Here is a 14984-nt window from a genome sequence, read left to right as displayed (position 1 = left end):
ATTAGAACAGGGCCTTGAAGTTAGAGCACTTCATTCAAGACCATAACGATATACTACAGTAACACAGTAGAAGGTAATGTGGTCAGCGTTGCGCTCGCCCGAGATTATTACCCTGATTCGACTCAGGTACTCATTCACAGCTGAATCGACTGGTATTCGACGCCAAATTACGATACAAATTCCACTGCCACCAGTGAAATTTGAACCGCAATTTTCGGGTTTTTGCTGACAATAAACATGCCTGACGACTTAGAAGCTTTAAGCGACTACTTAAGAACCGTGCTGCTTCCAGAAAAATTGATTCCCTAAATCTTAAGAGCAGGTCCGCAATTTATCTTACAGTTTTCCCTCCGCTAAGGTAGGTTATCACACCCTGTTAAGAGATACTGCCACATTGGAAAGCATCACTTCACGTAATGACTTTATAAAAAATCCTAACCGTGGTCTGAAAATTACACAAGACCGCCGTGGAATTTGATACGATACCAACTGCTATCAACTATGCCGTAGGTGTCTCTTTCAAGCAGCATATCCTCAAAAAAATAGTTTTCAATTGTCCTTCCAAAAAAAGTTCGCTAATTTACATATATATATTTACAATACAATTAGGCAAGCGTCCTTTGAAACCTTCTTGGGTAAGATGGAATCACCTTTCCAAAAGTTTGCGGGTACCTTGGGCATTTCGTTGGAAGAGAACATCCCTTAAGTCTAGGCAATTCGGGATTCATGGTAACATCTCTGGAAATTCAATGGAATGTATAGTGTCTGCGGCTTTGCGACGTATGCAACATTTTCCTTGCTTTGTCTACAGGCAATTTGGCGGGATAATGCATTGCATGCCAATATTCCTTCGTTTTTACTTACTCCTTTCAATTTCCAATTTTACTTGCTCCTTTCAATTTCCGAATTCCTATCCCTACATTCATTTACTTTCAATAATTAACACTTAAAATGATTAATTTTATTTATTTTACAAAAAACCTAACAATTGGTCGCTTTCCTCTAATCTCAATTGAACTCAACTTAATGTATTTACATTTCAACAATTCCAAATCTCGTTTATTAATAATCTCCAAATAGTGCAAGCGAATATTGAATGGGAAAAATTTATGTTCACCTTCTTTCCTTGTACCTAATCTTTGAACATTGTTGTTGTTTTTGCAACGCAATGTTCCAACATAGCGAAGGGATCATAGTTTTATTGGGTGTTCGCCCGAGCCGTCGTTTGTTTCTCGATGAGGAATACTGAGTGTTTTTTTAGTTGTTTTGTTTTTGTTGTGCCTCCGTTGAATTTGAAGGTTCAAGGCCGGAGTCGACAGAATCAGGAACTAGAGGGACCGAAACTGGCTGACTAGATGGGCAGCTGATCAGCTGAACACGGAGAGATCGGTTTCTGGTTCTGAAAAAGAAGATCGCGTTGATTTTTCGGTTAATCTTGCCCTGAAATATTACCTAAAGTCAGATTATTTTGTTTAGTTTCATTTTAATTTCTCTTTTTGTTATTATATCATTACATTTTGTTCTGGGGATGCCAAGGCAGGGTAGGTACCTCTAAGGCCACGCCTCACCCATACATATGGGGCAGGAGGAACATTGGTCGAAGATGTGATTTGTCTCTGGATCCTCCCTTTCCATGGTGACACTCGGGTCCTGAGTTTCACAGCTCCACGCCAGTGGTCGAACCGTTTATATCGCTTCATTTACAGGTTTAGCTCGTGAGATGATATTTTGGTAGATTCACGCGAATCCCCTTGTTTGTGGTACTTTTCAGGATCCGGAGCGGACTCAGGCTTCTTAACGAACACGCGAATTTTTGGTATGATGACGGGATGACGGAATCGAATCGCTCAAAGGACCCCTCATATTCCCGAGCCGGTCTAGTTCGCTAGACAAGTTACCTTGTCGTATCTACAGGTCCGTAGAAAGAAAATCTGGATACCAGTCCAGCTGCGAATGAGTACCTGAGTCAAATCAGGGTAATAACCACAGGCGAGCGCAATGCCGAACACATTGGCTCCTACAGTGTACCGTTATGGTCTTCAATAAAAGTCCTGATCCATTTGGGTTGTTGCATCAAGGATTATTATTACACTGCAGGAGTTAACAGGTACATATTGACCATCTTAAAAGGGGATGATGTGATTCCCAATATAAACAAGTACTTTCTGATAAAAGGTATTATTTTCGTTTTCTACTCCATAAATTTATTTTCTCAAGAGTACAGTCTAGCATTCTACAGATTCTTTGCAACTATAGCCAATGCTGTGCTTGTTGAAGGTTGGATATATTTGGTATATGATGTTGCACCATAGTGGGCGCATTGTAGACCCTGAGCCCATCATTACTATCATAATCCCGGTCCCCCCATTTGGGTCTATCGGTCGTCGTTAGTGACTACCCAATTTTCTAGCTGTTCAAATTTGATGCATTCTCACGTTTTCAGCTAACCCGGTGTCTAATTTTATGGTTTCAATAGTCAGATGACTTCACGGAAATCAAACTGCTAAGCTATTCAGAGCAGTCATTATTCGTTTCAGCTTTCCTCATAGTACTTCAAACATGAATAGATCAATAAAGGGATGGCTCGCCTGAAGGTTTACCAGGTTTAGGTACCAACAAATGTATCCACCATTCCAATAATGCATGGAAGATCTCGTCTGCAATGTATGTTCCGTAGAACTTGGCAAATGTGTCCGGCTTTATCTTTACTCTGAGCTCGAAGGCGTGATTCGGCTTTCCTTTCGGGCCCAAATCTTTCTTTTGTTTAGGGATTGACCGGTCCTAATTTTACATCTACTTGATGTCGAATCATACTAAGTGGAGAGCAACTTGCTAATATACTGTTACGAAACCGTAAGCCGACTTCGTCGCCTTTGATATTTGGGTGCTGAGCCTGAAAAGAGAGGACTCCACAATCCCCAAACAAAAATTGGCTATTTATCCTAGTATATCGAAAGCGGTAGTCAAAGGAGACCCCTGCACCCTTCTTCTGTGTGGGCATGTTCTGCATAAGGGGTTGTCGAAAATCTCTCGATCGAAAGACTTTGGGAGGATTCTATTCGGCATGAAGTCGGAAATATGGCACTCTTTATTGCTGTGCAAAGCCCACGCGTGTTAACATCGACCGAACCCAGTGAAGTTCGTATGAATATATTGCTCTCTCTGAACCCCTTTAAGAAAAATTGACCAAATTAAACTTTTTCACCATACCATAGGCGGTAGTAAACCGGTTAATGGACGGTACCTCCACTTGCCACTTGCCTACTCTGACAGCACCCTCGCGCCTTTGTTCCATTTTCTTCGCACTAGGTTGGCCGACAAAATCCAAGTTTTTGATACCGAGGGAGTTGTTACGGGGAAATATTGACACCATGAAAAATCAACTGGAGTTTGAGCGAAGTGTATCAGTAGTTCGCCGCTTCAATTCGCTTTCAAGCTGCTGATTGGTACTGGTATAATTACTGGTCAGTTGGACTGGAGTTCCTTGAAGTTCACCTTACCAGGCCGCTTCAGGGACAAACGTGCGACTTGGTCCTGGGGAACTAAATTAGTCCAAGGACTTAATAGCCTGGAAAGAACTGTGAAGACTTCGTCAGTCATAATGCGGAGGTTGTGGATTAGAGAAGTCCCGCGAACGTATCTTCATCTTAGTAGCATAACAAGCACCCGCTACTAATGATAGTTCTAAGACATAATCAGCATCAACCTCTTGTGATCAATCACTGTAGGAGGGTTAGGAATGGAAAACAGCCTGTTGTTTAGCCTTTTAAACTGTTTTTTTTTATTTATTTCAGCATTATTTTAGGCATTATTTTTTCGAGCGTAGGTTCCATGTTTTCGCAGTTTATCGGATCTTATGAAGCTTTTTCGTTGCGTCACGCGTTTTCCATTTCTGATCCTCCTGCAGTGATTGATCACAAGAAGTATTTCTATGCCAAGTAAGGTGTTCCTTACGTATTTCTTCATGCTTACAGGTGCCCATAAATAGAGCGGTATTACTTTCTTTTTCTGCAGAGGATATATGAAGATAATCACAAAGAAAATTTGACTGGCCTTGTGGCAGGCTCCGTACTCGAACAATATGGCGTTAGGTGCTGCGGAAATCGACAAATCATTTACTGTTATCGTTACTCCTCCTCCCTTCCCCTTCATCCAATATGATTACAATGTCACCCTTCTGTTCCTTCTGGAATAGATTGAGTTTCTCATAGAAAGTCTTCCCTCCTTTGTATTGGAAGCTTTTGTTGGAGCGTTTAGACGTTTCCCACTCTGGATCGATATCTAAATCATAAGTCGTAGGGGTTGAGCATTGCGGTTTCTATAAGCATTAGTTCGACACCGGATTCTCGCTAACACAGTCCCAAACGTGGGGAAGGAGTGCTCACCAGAGTCTAGGTCCAAGGGGAAGACGAATATTCACCTTGCCATTCCAAATATTTCTTTCCTTTTTACTAGTCTTCCATAACAAGCAAGGAATACTTTAAGTTGATTCTGCATCCCTACTCAAAAGGAGGCACTATCTTAAGAAGCTTTAAAATGTATTAAGTTAGTAATGACTACTATTAACAAAACAGCATCCCCACCTACTTCCTGAGACGCCTGGATGTGACAAATCCATTCCGATTATAGTGGCTCTTCCCTTCTCCTGTTTCAAACAAGTTGGGCGTTAATTTTTGTAGGGCGATGGGGGGCTAGTAGAACTAAGTGATCTGCTCGGGTTTCTAACTGAGATAGTGCTGTTTTTATTCTAGTGCTCATCAATAGTAAGGATCCTTGGAAGTCTATAGCGATCCGCACTTCATATTTCACTTCAAGTTTATGGTAAATTGGTGTTCAACAAACAAAAGGCTAAATATTATGGACAGGGAGGGGCTGATGATCAATTTTTCGCACCTGGTCTGTTTAAAGTACATTACGATCAATTACGAAACTAGGTTGAAGCAGCGACTGTGTCTGAGAAGACAGGGTGTCGGTTCATTGTTCAAGATGAGCTTTAAAGCTTTGGTGAAACATGGGGAGAGTTGAGTGGTGTCGCCATATTGGGGCAAAAATGCTAAGTCCCAGGTTTGCATATATGAGGTCTCCCTCGCGAAGGCTTGAATGTGTGAGAGTGTGAGTTCACAATTCTTATCGTCCAAAACGTATGTGAGTGTGGATTCACAATTCCTGTTTTCCCGAAAAATTTCTTGTCAGTAGGGATTACCGTTTTTGAAGAAAGCGTATGACAGACAGAAAGCTAAATGGTCAGACGGAGCAGCTGTGAGGAGATGCAAGATCTTTCATCAGAAGCGACCCGAGGTGGGGGGAGGGGCATATCTATTATGTATGAATATGCGGTTATGTAGTTTCTTTACAGATTGTTCACTGGCACATGTTTGCTTATCTCCGGTGTATGGCTGTGGGAAGGCTTCCTAGAACATAAAACCTTAATGGAAAAAGTTCGCGGGACCGGAACTCGGAGCCGCAGTACTGGTGGCTTTTCAGAATAACCAGGCCGATCATTGGATGTACTCCAGGACCAAAAATTGACCCATCAAAGAAAATATCATCCATTAATGCCAAGGAACTACCTTTCATGCAATTTGGAGTGAAAATGTTTGAACTGTCAAAGTTTTTCGAGGATAGCCACATTTTGCACCAAGCGAATGGAAACATGGTGAGAGTCCTCTATGACGAACTGAAACAATACTCGCGGGCAAGTTAGTAAGATCAAACGCCCCCCGAAGGGCAATCTTACGTTCGAGTTGAAAAGGTCCAACTTGAACGAAACTTATGGTTTTGTCATGTCACAATTCGTGTCCAGAAACATGAGATCAATATACAGTGCGAAGATCTCGACGAAATATCGTCCCGATGAGAAATTTGCGGTGTCCTTAAATAACACTTTAGGTTGGAGGAACTGGAAGAAGACTTGCTTATTAGTTTAAGATAGAAGCCTAGGGTAGTATTCAAATGGCAACAATGGGACTACCATCGGAGTCAGCGCAGAAATTGTTGTTGAGGTGCTTCAAAAACCTTGTATTTGAAGACTAGTGGCATGAATCGGTTAGGTCGATGCAATGTGGATCCTAAATGCCTATATAGGGCGGGATAACTGGCATATTGCCAGAAGCGAGAGCACCCGGAATTAACCTATAGAAGTCCTGTTGGTGGTGGATGGGTCACAGATTCACGAGTTCAGTGGCCATGTGGTCGCAAAGCTGTACAATGTAGCAAGACAGTCGGATTGTGTGGGCTAAAGTAAACTATTTTCTGAAATGGTTGGTAAGGATATTAGCCTTCTCAGGTGGGAAAATATTTTAGTGCAGGATGTCAATTCGATTAATAGATTTGCCAAATCATGGGGATATTTGTCTAGGTTGCGTTTGGGTTAAGCTCGATGTTGGTAGGTTTTTTAGGGTTTTCTTGTAGTCCAAAGTGTTTTCCGGTAGAAACTCATCTCTCGAAGTTGCGATTGCATTTCAGGACAGGATTTGTTTATGAGCTGTCTGAAATTTGGGCTAGCTGGCGATAATAAGGGAATGACTCGATAGAGTTGAGAGTTTTGTATTCAGGATAATGGGATTAAAGTAATTGTAGAAGTTGGAAAGTGCATTTGGGCTAATGCTGCATAGGACGGTTTGGTGGTATTGGTCGCTTTTAAGGGTCCTTCGCCGTCACAATTTCAGTGAAGCAATAGCACTTGCGTTACCTGTCTCGCTGTTGATGGTATCTTTTGGTACTCAACGGGCTCGTGCATGTCTTCATTTCTGGCGCAGCGATATTGAAGGTGGCAATTTGTTTCTGCACCACCAACCTGTTGACACTTCTTGGAATATAGGATTTATTAGTTCAAGCGGTTTATTGCTCTAATGGATGTAAAATTATTCTCGAAAGAGTCGTCGAAGCTGATTAGTCCCACTTTTCGTCTGTAACCCTTTCTGGAGAGATGCTTTTGTCTTTTAGTTTTTCAGCGATTGCCTGCGCAGAGTTAGTGTGGTTATGGCTATAAATAATGTATGACACTGTTTTTGTGGGGAGATGAAGGGCTTCGCCTGGTTCTCCATGAAAAACGTTTATTCAATTTGCTGTCATATGAGTTAAACTATCGTGGGATACTGTCGATTGGTTCACTCAACCCTTCTCGCATCATGCTTAGCTTGCGTCTCGTGTTTCTTACTCGTTAGTTACGTTTTGGCTATGCCTTTAACTCTAAATAAGCGTTTTAGTCATATAAGGAAGTTGAAAAATCGAGATCTGTTTTTGATGAAAACACTGGTTTCTATTCTGTCATGGTAGGCTCCTTTAAGAGTGTTTTCTTCATATGGTGGTCTCATCTTTTGATACGGCTTCTTTTATACTTGGTCTCTTTGTCGTCAACTTCACAAATTTTGTGCATAGGCTTGTAAACCCTCAAGAAATGATAGTGGTAAGCAGCATATTTTGCAGTTGTCTTTAAGTTTGTTTGCCTAAGTATTGCTTGTACTTATATGCGGGTGCTCAGAGGTGGCGGTGAGGAAGATGGGGCGGCAACCCTGTCAACCAAACCAAAACCAAGTGGCCGAGGAGAACCTCCATAGTGGTGGCACCGGGAGGCTCAATTTGGTTTGCCGGCCGTGATGCAGTAGGTGACTGCTCCAAAGGCCTAATCAGGCGATCAGACCCGAGTCTGCACGGCGAATCATCTGAAGTGGTAATTGGCCACGAAACCTTACCAGGGGTATACTGGTACCATGGGAACCGGGATAGCTCCTGGACTCTCATACTTCGGGTGAACTCCCGTTGTATGTGAGTACAGCTCGGTTATTTGGGGTAGTCCCTCTAGTGGGAGTTTCATGGTGGTTGTGGTTATGCTCAAGTGAGAAGAGACCTTCGGGCCTCGGCGTGGTGTTGCGTTTCAACATGGGTGCCGTACTCCTTAGTTTGGTAGAGATTCAGGTATGTCTTGCATCCACCAGTATGAATGCTAAGCCATGCACTTGGTATAAACTGGTACCGTTGTTGCTTGTCTCAGCGGGGCTCTGATTGTGGTCACAAAATAAATCCGTGTCTTAAGAAGACCGTTGGAATAAGTCTCCACGACAGGTACCTACGTTAAACACGCAAGGGCTTAACTGTACTTATATGCGATTGTCTTGTCATATTTATGAGTATCGTATCATATTAATCACTTCGAAAAGAGAATATCTTCCAAAGGTACTCTGTAACTGGAAACCGGGGATTGTTCTTCCTTCTCCTATAGTCATTTAGCCCACACTTAGATTATAGTTTTCTTCTACGTACTCACGTTCATATAAAACATTAAGTCCACGAACAAAAACAAAAGTGAAAGTTGTTGTCTTACCTGTTGCTCTAATCTCCGTAAATATAGTATAAGATACATGGTTATAGATACTCATAATATTACTTACAAAACGGTCATAAATAAATTCAATGCGGATTAAAGATTCAGTTCTTGTCTGTCTCCCGTTATTATCCATTTTGTTGGAAGTCTTTAGTTTCAATGAAATTTTGTTATAAAAATTTAGTAGAGGAAGTATTTTTTATTGGTCACGCATTCGCGTTTAGACAACAATCAGATGTGGGTTGTTCGTGGCACGACCAAAAAAACGCTGAATATGGTAGTTATCCAATCATGAACGGGTCAGAAGACCTCAACAAATATCATTAACAAAAGCATGACCAATTGCAATTACCAACAAAGTGTAAGTGCGGAAAATGACGTATCTAATTGATTCCGTATTTTCCAACTTTTATTTGCTTCATATTTCGCAAAATCTAATTGCGCTGTTAGTTTTGCCTGCGACATTATCTGATGAGTGAATCACAGTACAATAGTGTTCCAGTATCTTTTGTGCTGTTGAAATTCGTTGAATGGAGCACAGTAGGATTTAGCTATGTGTACTTAGTCAACGCGGCCATTGTAATTGAGGTTCATTTACAGTAAATTGAAATTTGCTTTGGTTTTCCTGTAATATTACATGTGGTCATGTCGCATGTTCGCACATGTTCAGGAAAACAAAGAAAACTAGCTCGTCAAGATAAGATACTGGAAACGTCAAGATACCAATTGAAACGCACGCATTAACACCTTAAAACCAAAATGATGTAAGCTTGGATGTTTCATTCACTTTAAGTGCGTAGAATGTATTATTCAGTCAAGCGTGTTGGGGAAGTGGTGGTAGGTGATGCATACTGGGTCGTTGAGCTTATCAAACTTTGATAACGCCAGACCAAGTTCGAACATATCAGTACCATCTTCAAGGTTGCCAAAAGTTTATTACGTATTGAACTTTCCAAGCAGAATTATTCCCATAAAATGGAGGATGGTATGACCTTTTCCAGAATAGGGGCAACAGCCTCCAATAACCTCCTCTTAATAGTAATTGGCGTATTTATTGCTCAGCCAAAAAGCTTTTTAAGAGATACCATTTCACCTCCATTGACCATAATGCACTTGTTGTCCGAGCAATTGACGCAAATCATATGCCTGCAACATTTCACCCAATCTGGACTATCAGTTCGTCCGTCCGTTCGGGCTTGCTTGAACCTTACTCTTCTGCGAATTGCGTACTTTGTAGCGCATTAAGTCAGCTGTTCAGTGTAAGTGACTGACCCAGATTTTATAATCATCGACATTGCTGGGGTAGCACTTGATATAACACTTTCGTACTATTACAAATTAACGAATGGATTCGTTTGGGTGGTTTTTCAATGTTTAGCATGTAACATGTTGATGTGTGCCAAATTGCTGAATAGCTGGTTCCACCGCATTTTATTCTACATCCGAAAGATAGATAGTTTTTGGGCATGTTGCCAAATACACACGAAACGGATCTCTGAATTCATTGCATCAAGCAAGTGGGTGAAATTTTATTCAAGAAATCCGAATTAAAAAACATGAAAATGAATTAACATGAGCTACAAATATAGATGAAATATTTTGAAAAATAAATACGAGTTCTTTCAATGCGCAATTGGCTTTTGCGTAAATACCAAATGGCGGTGCGTTCGGAGATTTATTTCGTTTCATTTGACTCAGATGAAAAACTTGACAAATTGAAATTGAATACAAACATGACAAATTTGGAATCTAGAAGTCTCAATATTTCAGATAATTTTTATATATACTCAGTAGAAATAAAATTAAATGACTAATTTCTTTGTTTACTTTGTTTCGAAAGTACACTTAGCCGTCAAGGTCGCGGAACGTCCAGATAAAATATTGGATTGAAACGAAAGTTTTTTTTTCAGAATCAGTAATTTGCTTTGTAGTTTTTGAATCTTTTGTGCCAGACTTATCGGTTCAAGTGAATAAAACGTGTGAAAGGCAAAAATCCTATAGATTGGTGCTATCCTGTAAGATATCCTTATCAAAAGTTTTTGATTTAAAAATTAATCCAGTAAGGTCCTTTGTGTCATACGAGTTTCGATTGGTTCAAAGGCATGAAATTGTACATATTTGAACATCGCAAGGTTACTGTAGAGGGATGAGAGTCTACGAGTGAGCATTCCCCCCTCAAAAATTAGGAAAATGTCGGGGGTCAGGGTGACTGAGCATCTAAAGGAGAAGCGCTTCAAAATGATGTGAGAATCTCAAGTACTTCAATTTGGATCCACCTGAAAGGTATATCAATGAATGGCTCAACTAAACCAACTGTCGACACGCCCTTTCATACCTTTTTGGCAGCCAATTTGAGGGCGAGGCATAGTGGGGCAAACGGGGAAAAAACATGATTTTTCGGACGTCCGTCTCCTTTGTCAAATAATTCTGGAATTCATATATGCTCACCAGTTATCGATTAAAATTAATATAAACCTCCTGTTGGTCATCTAAAGTTGAAATTTAGTAAAAACATTTCATATGGATCTTTTTTTAAAGGGTCCGTTATCCGTTATTGATTATGATTCGAACGATTTCGTGATATGATGATAACATATCCCAAATTATTATCATTACACTCTACACATTACTCATTATACCCTAATACTATGCCGAAGAGGAACACCCCGATCAGTGGCATGATCGGATGAGAAAAGAAGGATTGAGAGTATAGATTCGTCAAGATTCAATAACTAACGAAGGTCGCCGAAGCTTAGCTCTCAATTTTATCATATTATAAATAGCGGAAGGAAAAATGTCCTGTAAAGAATGCGTGCGGAACTTTGCGGATGAGATTTTTGTAGCAGTTTGAAAGCGAAAGAAATCACGAACTTACCAGGGGAGGCCCAAAAGTTCCAGTTCTGACAATGATACAAATTACAGAGAAATAGATCTTTGTTATCTCTGTGTAGGTCCACATTGCTGCTCGTAAACTATGTTTACCTTTATATCTTAATACCTTGACAATAATATTTCCAAAGAATTAAATTATAGGTACAAATTTGGTCCGTCTCTTGATCTTTAACAAACAGTGCCGCGGCCGGGAACATTTTTTCAATTCGTCGTTTGGTTTTGTGTGATTTGATCTTAGAGCACAATGAGCCCTTTCAAGTGCTTTTTTTAGTGGAACATTGCCCAAATTTCTGTGACAAGGATATTGATATTATTGTCAAAGAATATAAAAAACATTTTTATTGCAATTTCATTGAAAGTATCATCGTGTGCACCGCAAGAGAAATTTTTTCCGACACAACTCCAGTGGTTGGCTCTTGGTGACAGGTGCAGCGACAGGCCGACCAAGAAAATGCATCCAATATCGTTAGAAAAAAGATGATCGGAAAAATGCTAGGGCGTCCTCAGTCGACGCGGTAGAAAGAGCCCCGGTCCTGTCAAGCAATGGGTGCGCTCTGCAAGAAACCCGATGGTCTGCTGCTAAAAGCTGCGACATTGAATGGGAACGCGGTAAAAATGGCTACAAACTTCTCTATTTTGGTAGCCCACACACCCAATACGGTGTTGGTATTGCCATCTCAGAGGGTTCCCATGATGCCAGTAAAGAAGTCGAACGATTTGATTTGAACGGCTGATGAAGCTCACCATTATATCAGCTGGTCACTCTCTTCACTACTTCACCGCGTACGCACCACAGACAGGTCGGCTTGATACCGAGAAAGATACCTTCTGGCCACTTCTCGATGAAAAGACCTGTAACGTGTCCGCTGACGAGTATATCATCATTGCCGGCGACCTTAATAGTCATCTGGGTGAAAAGGCAGACGGTAACAGGTGCCATGGGGGAAAGGGGTTGGGAGTGCGCAATGAAAGTGGCCACTGTATAATCGATTTTGCGGACTTCCATGATCTTGTACTTATGAATAGATGGTCAATCAAAGGATGAATGTAGGAACATTTTATAGTGGAAACAGTAAAACGCAAATCGACTATATTCTCATAAGACGCCGATATTTTACCACCGTCGCTGATTGCGAAGCCGTTCCCTATGACACCATAGCACCTCAACATCAGCCGTTGATTCGTCCTGCAAATTAAGCCACTGATAAAACAGCGTGGCCCGCCGCGCATTAAATAGTGGCGATTTGGTGAGAAGAAAGAAGAAATGATCTCACTTACGCGATTACCAACCATTACGAATATGGAAGAATCGTGGAATCAAATGAAATGTAGATCGTGTCTACAAAGCGCCCTCTGCAACCCTCGGGGTCGCCAAGCCAGGTAAGCGGTACATCAACCGAGATACTTGGCTTTGGAATGACGATGTTGAAATGAAAGTCCGTGAAAAGAACCCTCTATCACAAGTTTCCCGATGATAAAACGCTGGCCAATTGGCAAATTTATAAGAATGCCAACCGGGAAGCAAAGAAAGCGGTCGCTGTCACCCCAGCGGACCATTACAAAAATCTTTACAATAAACTGGACAATCGGGGTGGCGAGGGAAGTCCGTATCAACTTGCCAAAAGCCGAGATGAACGCACACAGTATTTAGAATACTTCCGTTGCGTTAATGACAAGAACGTTACTTTGTTTACCAATCGCGGAGTCGAGCCAGAATACTTCGAGCAGATTTCAACTGAAGAATTTGCCCGTCCTTCTCTTCCACAATCATGGCCGACATTTGGAGCAGTTCCACCAGTCAGGCGCGACTGAATTGGGGAAGTAATAAAATGAATGAAATCGGGGAAAGCCGCAGAACCTGCTGACATCGCATCTGAGTTCTGGAAGGCGAAGAGCTGAGACCCAACACTGTGGCTCAGTGAATTCTTTAACCGAGTTATTCAGGAAGGAAGAACACCATCTGACTGGCAAGAAAGTACCACTGTTCCAATATGGAAAAAGAAAGGCAGCTCAGCAGAATGTTCAAATTACCGTCCGATCCGGTTACTTTCTCATACCATGAAGATTTTCGGACGCATTCTTGACAACCGTATTCGCGAAATCGTTGAAGTAACCGTGAATCAAGCCGGATTTGTCAAGAACTGCGGAACTACTGACGCAATATACGCTGCGCGGTTATTTATGGAGAAACACCTTGAGAAGCATCGCCCTCTTACATTACATTTCTGGATCTAGAGAAATCGTTTGATCGTGTGCCACAAGAACTCATCTGGTATGCTCCACGATAACACGATGCCAGAAGAACTCGTGCGCTGGTTTCAATTGCTCTACCATGACCCGAAAAGTAAAGTTCGAAATGTGGCGGGTGTATCAAAACCGCTTCGTGTCTCTGTTGGTGTTCATCAAGGAACCGTCCTGTCACCACTCCTCTTTGTTCTTGTTATGGACACCGTCACACAGGACATCCAACGTCCAGCGCCACTGTTTTATGCAGATGATGTTTTCCTAGCATCTAATAGCAAAAATGATCTCGAGTAACTTGTCCAAAAATGGAATGATCGCCTCATGCATTAATAAAACTGAATTTTTGATGACCGATCTCCATGAAACAGGCACAATCACTGTCAGCGGCAGTGATCTACCCAGAACGGAGCGATTTAAATAGCTTGGGTCAACGCTATCAGCCAATGGAGAATTGCGTTATGAAATTGTTTGACGCATTAACGCGACCTGGTGTTCTTTGTGATCGACGTATCAAATCTAAAATTTACTGCAAAGTCGGCCGTTCTGTCGCTCTCTATGATTCTGAGTATTGGCCAACTATAAAAATGTTGCGTTGGACTAGTGGCGTGACACGTTTTGATCACATCCGAAATGAGGATGTCCGTGATCGATATGGGGTTGCACCGATCGTGGAAAAATTGCGAGAGAGGCGTCTTCGATGTTATGGTCGCGTAATTCGCGCTAACGAGAATTCACTTGCCAAGATTGGTCTGAACATCAAAGTCGATGGTAAACGATCAAAAGGGAGGCCGAAACAACGGTGATTTGATACGCTGGATGGGGATTTAAAAGCCTCAAGATTGCACCCAGATCAGACATTCGATAGACCCAAATGGCGAAACCGATCACGACAAGCCGACCCCGCTTGTGAACCGGACAAAGGCTGAAGAAAAAGAACTCCAGTTGTAGGTTGGAAGATAATTTCCAAGTGAAGCTGACGCGTAGCAATGCTAATAGAGCTGAAGTCTGTCTACTAGAGTAGGTGGAAGACCAGTTAAGGATTATGAAGAATGTTGCGATCGTAGTAAGAAAAACTACAGAAAAATGTCTCCCAATATCTTATATGTGCTGCTGCATCAACATCGTCAATGCCTTTATCAATCTGTGACGCTGATTCTGCGCTTTAGCGGGTTTAGTAGTACAAACTTACTAAATACCATTACGAAAAAAAATTGATTGATGGTTTCGTCCAGGGCGGAGGCAACTCATCAGACGCTGCCTCACCTCTGCCCTGGGAGCAGCGTAACCGAAAGTAACGACGCTCCATTTATATATAATCGCAAACACGTAATGAGTACAAAATATATTGAAGTGAAATCCGTCATAAGTTAAGATTGAAACCAGGCCGAAGTGAATTTTTTTGTTGAGTATGCTGGGAGTCCTGAGTCCGTACTCACTTGATGACGCACCGGAAACCTTGGGTGTTTAATCCAGAAAAGAGGGGTCCATGGACCACAAGAGAGGATGTAAGTTGCTCCCCATCCCA

General features: G+C 41.6%; 1 protein-coding gene across 4 annotated transcripts in view; it reads left to right on the top strand.

Annotated features, from left to right (window-relative positions):
* LOC119653528 (tubulin-specific chaperone cofactor E-like protein) overlaps positions 1–14984 on the top strand; it is a 129601-nt gene that overhangs the window by 59737 nt on the left and 54880 nt on the right. The window lies entirely within an intron of this gene.

Source organism: Hermetia illucens, chromosome 4 (genome assembly GCF_905115235.1).
Source record: "Hermetia illucens chromosome 4, iHerIll2.2.curated.20191125, whole genome shotgun sequence".
NCBI lineage: Eukaryota > Metazoa > Arthropoda > Insecta > Diptera > Stratiomyidae > Hermetia > Hermetia illucens.
This window is presented reverse-complemented; position numbering and strand designations above follow the sequence as displayed.